We start from the raw sequence: 9,166 nt of genomic DNA on the forward strand, positions 1-9,166 counted from the left end.
AGGGTAGTATTATTGTTTGTTCCAATTCAATTTCAGGTATTTATTTAAACTTTTAAATTTTGATTATAAGTGCAGTATAGTAGTTGATTTTCTTGAAATTTTTTTTACTAATAATAACAATTATAGAGACAAGGTTGATTATGTTTGCATCATTGACAACCTAACAAAGACAATCTTGTATGAACCCCACACTTAGCCACTGACTAAGCAAATACAGAGATTGAGCTGATTATGCCTAGACCATCAAAAACTTAACAAGGAAACCTCTCTCTGTACCCTAGACTATTAGAACTGAGATTTCCTTTGAGAAGTATCTCATTGGATCCCTGAGATTTGACCAAACAAACATTAGGATGGAATTCAAAAAACACAAAATTGTCTTTTGCAAACTGACTTACACTTAGCAGATTTTTAGAGATATTAGTGTCATGCAAGAAATTGTGAAGATTAAGACTAACATTAGAATTGAATGGAGATAAAAATTAAGATGAGCCAATATATTTAATAGGAAAACCTTAAAATTTTATGACTTGATCAGATCAGATCCTTGAAGGGGAACACACTGCTGAATGTTTTGATCAGATCCTTCATAAAGTTGTTAAACTTAAATTTAACCTTCACTCTTTTCCTAAACCTTTCAACAAATGAAAATTTTCACTATCAAACTATATCACAGTCCTGAAGCTATGAAAGGAAAAGGAAAAGAGTTTTGTAGTATTGTCTGCTATTGAATTACATCCTCCTCATATTTATAGCTATTGTAATACAATTGTGGATGAAATTTCTTAAAAGCTTTTGGCAACTAGTGCCTTGGAGGAAAGAAACAAATTGCAAAACAAATTGCTACTGGAGACAATATCTAACGACACCAAGATTTGGGATATTCTGCTTCTAGAAGGTTTGTGCCAGCACATCCTTACTTCATTGCATAATCCTTCATGTATTACGGTTTGTATATTTCCCTATTTGACCTTCTTCGTTCTGCCTTGATTGGTTCTTCACTACATCCTTATTGCTGCATATTGTTCTGCCTCTTCTACCTCTTTAGCTACTTCAGAGTGTTCTATATTCTGCTCTTCTTCCATGATAGAGGCATTTTAAAAAATGAAATGGTTATACTAACAAATAATTCTTTGGTAAGCATGCTCTACCATAGGAATTAAAATAATTTATTGACATGTGTAGGGTCATTTCTTTGCACATCTCAAACAATGATTAAAACACTAAAAAGATTGTGTGGTGGACCATGCTAATCTAAGAATTACTATGACTTTATACCAGCCACTTTGGACTGATAAGTGATAATTGAAGAGCAAAAGAAGATCATTTTATAATTTAATAACATCCTAGTTTCCAAATAATGCATCGGTGTCAATGCTAATGGTACATCAGAGTATGACCCTATTGATTGATATCTAGGCTTGTCTCAATATATTTGCTGCTCCTAAAATATTTCTATACACTCACCAATAGACAGTTATTGGGGGCAGTAGGATCTACTTCCATTGGCATTAACTCTAAACCTCGGCCTTCCCTTATCATCTTAGCTGCCAAGTCAATCATAGAAGCTGTGTGAGGGAATGTAGCTTGATATTCACGATCACTGACTCGAGCCTGAACAATTAAATAGACATAGAAAATTAAGCCCTCAGTAAAAGAATAGATGGGATAACATGACATTATATATTGATATTGATCAAACAAACCTCCACTTTTTCTTTAGGCTTGGGTAAGATCAAAATCCAACATTTTAATCCTTAGACTTCAAAATTTAAAATCATACATGCCACATAAAATCATGTTAAGTTCTAAAATCATGTCACCCATGTTGCTACTGCCTAAGAAACAAGTGAATCAGACAAAGAGGAAAAAATCTCTGGTGCAAGGACTGATAAATTCACTTCACCAATTTATCTCCCTATATACTTGACTCATTCTTGTTTCCTTCATTTGTAATAGCAATTGAGTTAGTTTTATTTATTGTGCCATTTTAGATTTTGTGCCATAAAAAATCAATCTGGCCAGTCCAAAATAAATTTTAATTGGTGATAGAATTGAGTTACCAATGCATTTGAGTCAAATTAACATTGATTGGTTCAAGAATTATGGTAAGAATGGCATGAAATTCTCCTTCTATTATTAGCAGAGAAAAAAGAACAATTTTGTATAGAATAATTTCATTAGCCAAAGAAGAAAATGAAGATTGAAGAATGTTGTTGGCTACTAATGTCTCTTTTGTTTTAAACGTAAAAGTATATAGTATTTATACAAGACTAACTATTTTGTACCTTCAACGTAAGATTTGAAAAAATCCTTGTATGTACCACCAATTTTCCTTCTAAGAGCTCCATACTGCATTAAAAAAAATAACAAATTAGTTAGCAGAATCATTAAGAATATTTACTAAATAAACAATATGTGTTGGAAGAGTACAATATACTTGTTCCCTACTCATCCTTTCACCTGATCTTGTAGCTTCTCTAGCCTCTTCTATAAGCTGAGCATCCTCAGCAGATCTCACTTGAGAAAAATCAAGAGCTTTAGTCACACTGTTGAACAAAGATTGCTTTTTCTTCTCTTCTTGCTTCTCTTGTTTAGCTGAAACTCTGAATTTCATGCTTCTATTAACCTTGCTGTGATTGGTGGTGTCATGTAAAAGTCCTCCTGACTTTGAAGAGAAACTGTTGTTAGTGTACCTCCTAATCTTACAGTTTGGAAAACTTCTTAGTTCTTAAGAGTAGCATCAAGAACAGGGAATGCTAGCATATTCTATATAAGCCTTTCTGTTCATGCACTCAAGCATTCTATATAAATCACGTTAAATTTTAAGGGTAGAGTCATTCCCAAAGTCGCATTCACAAAATCCTTTTGGAAACTGCACACTGCTATGGCTTTCAAGCCTATGTCGTCTATATGAAAAACACACACAAAAAAAGCTAATTACAAGTTAGATATTCTACACAATATAAACCATGCCAACTTCCAAAAGAGAAACTGGGGGAACCTTAAGTGCAACATCAGGGCCTCTACAATTCCTTCTCAAGAAATTGTAGCCAAAGTTAAGTGCCAACTTTTTTAGTACAGATGAGCCTTGCTTTGCTCTTACATGAGAATGCCCTAGAATGAAGGCAATCCCAGCTTCTTGAGCAGCATAAAGATCTTCCAACTCTTCCTGCATTTGCACTCTTATCTCAGACCTTGCATCACTCTCAGGCTCATCTTCAATAGAAAACCTCACTCTCCTCTCAGTCATGACCAGTTCCATCTCAATAACATCAGTAACACTTTGTACAATTGGGAAACCAACAGATACACATGCTTGCTGCACACTCTCCCTGCCACTCTCGTATCCTAGTTGGATGGTGAAACCAGTTGTTCCAATTACAGTTAATCTATAACTTGATGATTCATTGGAGTTTGAACCATCATCCTCAATGCTCATCCTACTCTAACTTGAAGTTGAGAAATGCAATAGTTCAATAAAGCCAAAGAACAACAAGAAGCAAAGAGCTATAATAGGGGGTTTCTGCCAACAAACTACAATTACTAAACCATGTTTCAGTTAATCATGCATAAATGTACAAGGTACCTGAAGCATTTTCCATGTGTTTTGTGTCCCTAAATCCAATGGTCACAACAATGCAGAGGATCATGAGTAACCAATTAATTTCAGGAATGTAGACCTGACCATGTATCTTGTCAGATGTATGAACAACCTTAACTCTTGGGAAGCAACCTAGAGATTGGCTCTGGTTTATAGAAAATAGAAAATGTAATTAACCAACCTGAATAGCCATATATGAGAAATGTCCAAGATCAACAAACATAGCTTCTGAACCTGCATACAAGGTCAACACAAGAAGTCATTCATATAGTAAACAACATCATGTGGAAGCAACCATAGATATTTTACAATGCTCCAATGGAAACTCAAATCTATTGGGGGCAAAATCACTTGGTTATAGTGAAAGTACTTTAGATTTTGTGCCATATAAAATCAATCAAACACACATCTTGGTTTGCAGTGCCATATAATCAGTAGCCCAATTATAATAATTCCTTGGAGTCCAATACCTAGAAACCAACAAAGAGGGACGGGTACTAAGAATTGAATATTATCTTGAAGAACTACTTACAAAAGTCAAATTTTGAATCTGTTTGAGTTATTCACATTGTATGACTGTCCTCACTACTGTGTATGCTAGTTAGACTTATGATTTTTGAGACATTGACGACGTCAATTGATATCTGTCATACTTTAAGCCTACTCATTGTCACATATTGATATCTATTTTTCGGAATGATGATTGATGTAGGTGGTCATTGAGTTATTTGTTAGATTGTTCCTTTCATTTTGGACCATGCTACTCATCATCACAGACACAAATGTTTGTTACCAATTAATGTTTTTATTACTTGTTCACTGTCATTAATGACAACTGATATATGATATACAAATTGTGTTCATTATGAGTGAACCTTAGATTCCCATTTGAGACTGAATGCAATGATTCTTGCGGACAGTTTGCATTAATTATTGCATTCAATCTTGAATTTTCCGTTTGCACAGTTTGGGGAGACAAATATTTTTATGGTAGATTCATGCGTTAAGGTTAACATTATTTTGTTTAATTTGATGAAATTTCGGTACAATGCATTTCTAGTTGTTCTTTGAGTGCATACTTGAATATCGGGAAATTAATTTCACCGATTTCATGTCATGTACGTGGAGACCAATGCGAAATGCTGCCGAAATTTTGTCAAATTTAACAAAATAGAATTAACCCTGACGTACGAAGCTACTATAATAAATGGTCTTCCTGAATGGGATAGGGCCACACCTATAATTAAAAAGTGAGATTTTTATGCATTGAATAACTTTGTGAGTATCACAAAGTTATTACTTAGATGGATCGAAGTTGGATGAATGAAAGTTGCATGAGCTTAGAATATGAGGAAGGTGTCGAGCAGTTCTTGCAATTTGCTTCAGAAAAAAATCAACCGGATGAAGATGGAAAATATTATTGTCCTTGCATCAATTGTTTGAATGGAAGACGAAAAATACTGGACGACATACGGGAGCATCTATTATGTGATGGGATTAAGAAGAATTACACGATGTGAATATGGCATGGTGAATTGACAGACATGCAGAGTGGGTCCCAATCTGAACTGTTTTATGTAGAAATGGGAGATCGCCTGGAGGATATGATTCGTGACCTTGGACAAGATTCTTTCCAACAAGCACATGCCCCTACGTATGAAGGAATGCAAAGTGATTCAAAGAAGCCTTTGTATACAGGGTGCAAGAATTCCTTGACGTTGTTGTCGACGGTGTTAAGTCTAGTTAATGTCAAGGCTAGATATGGGTGGAGTGATAAAAGCTTTAGTTCCCTGCTTCAAGTAGTGCACGATCTGCTTCCAGAGGAAAACGTGTTGCCTAAAAGTTACTATCAAGCGAAGAAGATACTGTATCCGAATGATTGCATAATGTACAGGCATGAATTCGAAGAAATGTCCAAATGCCCTAGGTGTGGAGCATCACGGTACAAAGTGAAGGATGATGAGGACTGCAGTTTTGATGAAAACTCAAAGAAGGGCCCTCTAGCGAAGGTGTTGTGGTATCTTCCAATCATTCCAAGGTTTAAGCGTCTTTTTGCTAGTGGAGACGACGCAAAAGATCTTACCTAGCATGCAAATGGGAGAAACTCTGATGGAGTGGTCCGTCATCCGGCTGATTGCTCCCAGTGGAAGAAGATTGATCATTTGTATCCAGATTTCGGCAAAGAGGCAAGAAATCTTAGGCTTGGACTAGCCAGTGATGGAATGAATCCATATGGCAATTTAAGCACTCAACACAGTTCATGGCTAGTTCTACTAGTATTTTACAATTTGCCTCCTTGGTTGTGCATGAAGCAAAAATACATGATGTTGTCTATGATGATATCGGGCCCAAGACAGCCAGGAAAAGCATTTAATGGAAGTCAAGAGCACGAAACTGTGCCGATACCGTTGATTGGTGAGCAGGTCTTCTAGCGGGTTCAACACCTAAATACTGTATTTGGAAAGACCCAAAAGAAGGAAAAAAGTAAGACTTGCATATGGAAGAAGAGGTCCATTTTATTTGATCATCCGTACTGGTCTGATCTAGATATTAGACATTGTATTGATGTTATGCATGTGGAGAAAAATGTATGCGATAGTGTCATTGGGACACTCTTTAACATTCAAGGCAAGACGAAAGATGGTCTGAATACCCGTCAAGATCTAGCTGACATGGGTATAGGATGGCAGTTGCATCCAAGGTTTGATAATATACCTGCCTCCAGCTTGTCATACTTTTTCCAAAAAGGAGAAGATCAGTTTTTGTCAGTGTCTGCGCTGGGTCAAAGTCCTACAAGGATACTCTTCAAATATTAAGAGCCTTGTGCAATCGAAGGAGCTTAAGCTGGTAGGGTTAAAGTCTCACGATTGTCACGTGCTGATGCAACAATTTTTAGTCATGGCCATACGAGACATTTTGTCTAACAAAGTCAGGTTAGCCATAACTCGCCTGTGCTTTTTCTTCAATGCCATATGTAGCAAAGTCCTTGATCCTGTCAAGTTTAATGACCTGGAAAACGAGGCTGCAATTATATTGTTCCAGTTGGAGATGTATTTTCCTCCTGCTTTCTTTGACATCATGGTTCACTTAATTGTTCATATGGTCAGAGAAATCAAATGTTGTGGTCCTGTTTATTTGTGGTGGATGTACCCGGTTGAGCGATACATGAAGATCTTAAAAGGGTATACCAAGAATCTACATCGTCCGGAAGCATCTATTGTTGAAAGGTACATTGTAGAAAAAGCCATTGAATTTTGTTTAGAGTACATTGAAAAGGATAAACCAGTTGGGCTTCCCGAGTCTCGCCATGACGAAAGAGTGGGCAGTAAAGGTTCAAGAGGACTGCATGTTATCACTCCAAGTGTAGAAGATTTGTTACAAGCTCACTTGTATGTGTTGAATAACAGTAATGAAGTTTTGCCATACATACTTCAGCATGAAGGTTTAGTCAAACAAAGTAATCCAAAAATGTCAAAGAACTAGGTCTTGAAAAAGCATAACAAGACTTTCTTTGATTGGTTTAAAGATACAATCTTTGCTAATGTAAATGCTTCTGAAACATTAAGAAAGCTAGCAGATGGGCCTAAAAGAAGTGTTATAACTTGGAAAGGATATAACATAAACAAGTATTCCTTTTATACAAAAGCACAAGACGAGAAAAGTACAATGCAAAACAACGAAGTGTTCATGATGACAATCCCTGTGTAGCTTCCATCCCTTACTTTGGGTTCATTGATGAAATTTGGGAGCTTAACTATGTCAAATTTACTATTTGTGTTTTCAAATGTAAATGGGTTTACAACAACACCATGGTGCGGACCGATGATGTAGGATTTACGTTGGTAGACCTAATGAAACTAGCTTACCACAATAACCCTTTCATCATGGCAGAACAAGCTAAACAGGCATTTTATGTGCAAGACCCTTGAGATGAAAGGTGGTCCGTGGTTCTACACAGGAAAAGAATTGGTGTTAATGTAGAAGATGATGATTCATACATTGATACTTATGTTAGTCCTTTGTCCACAAAATTACTCCTAACGTCGTTAGAGAAGAAGAAGCTGACGATGTTCATGCTAATCGTAATGATCGTGATGAAGGAGAATTAATTAACATCATCTAATGTAATTTTCTAATTATGTATTTCATTTCGGTACATTCATTTACATAACTAACTCAAGTTTTTTTCTTTACAGGCCCATGGCTACTCCACCTGCCTCACCTCTTCCTCCTCCTCCTTCTCCTCCTCCACTTGCAGTAGCATCAGAGTCTCCGTCTACCTTGAAGCGGACACGTAAAGCCACAAGCTTACAATCCTTGGCCACTAGACCACCTGGGGCAGAGAGACCGGTGGTCCATGTCAATCCCATGACCGGGAAAGCCGACGGTCCCCACAAGAAGAAATCAAGTACATATTTTGGGATTATCGCTAGTGATAAGGTCGACGTGACATACGAGACTTGGAAGGAAGTCCCTGCTACTCAGAAGGATTTGATATAGGAGGATATTCAGGTATTTTAGTTTTCATCTTTCATTTTCTTTATTAGCCAAAATTTATAATTTACTAACAATAAAACCTAATTTATTGTTTGTTAGGATGAATTTGATATCCTTGAAGCTTCTGACGGTAGGACAAAGCAGAAAGTACTTCAGACTGTTGAGGAGCGGTGGAGACAATTTAAATCTGATTTGACAAGGAAATAGGCACTTGCACCTGACAAGGACAATGTGAACGACACTGTTTGTGAAACATACGACATTAGCAAGGAGAAATGGGCCCAATTTTGTTAGACCCGCAGAGACCCCTTCTGGGAGGTATGTACTTTGTCATTTTAATTGTTTTCCACTAAAAATTCAGTTCTTATAATACATTGTAGTAATGATTTTCATTAATGTTCGATTTTTGCAGGATGTGCAGAAAAAGGCACAGGCCTCCAGAAGCAAAACACCGCCCCCCACGTGTTGTCTCGTGGGGGTTATGAACACTTAGAACAGAACCTGATGGTTGAGAAGATAAAGAAAAAACTGGAGGAAGATGCTCAATCCGAAAGCACTGAAGGCGTGATTGACCCTCCATCTCCCATCACACGTGAAGTGGAAGACTGGGTAGATGACGTTTGAGGCAGCAAAGGAAATTGCAGAGAAGATTGTAAGTCATTTTCAATTAAGAATTGTAATTATCTTTGTTTATTATGTGAATGAATAAACAAATATATGTGTTTTGTACAGGATTCTTTGGAGGAGCAGGCGTCACAGGGTTCGTTTGTCCCCCATGGACGTCAGGATCTCCTGACTGCTGCCATTGGGCGACCAGAACACCCTGGCCGTGTGCGTGCTTCTAGAGTCGGTGTGACCATAAAGCAATACTTTGGATTGGCTCCATGAACCTCCCGCAGTTCTTCCTCCATGGCTCCCAAAGAACTTGAACAGTTGACTCAACAAATCAGGGACCAGTTAGAGGAGTCGATCACAAAAAAAGTGACTCGACAACTAATGTTATCCTTCAGCTAGATGCAGTCCCAATTGCAATCACATATCTAATCACAGGGACTTGCAATGCCT

This window comes from Glycine max, chromosome 1, assembly GCF_000004515.6.
Source record: "Glycine max cultivar Williams 82 chromosome 1, Glycine_max_v4.0, whole genome shotgun sequence".
In the NCBI taxonomy this organism is placed as follows: domain Eukaryota; kingdom Viridiplantae; phylum Streptophyta; class Magnoliopsida; order Fabales; family Fabaceae; genus Glycine; species Glycine max.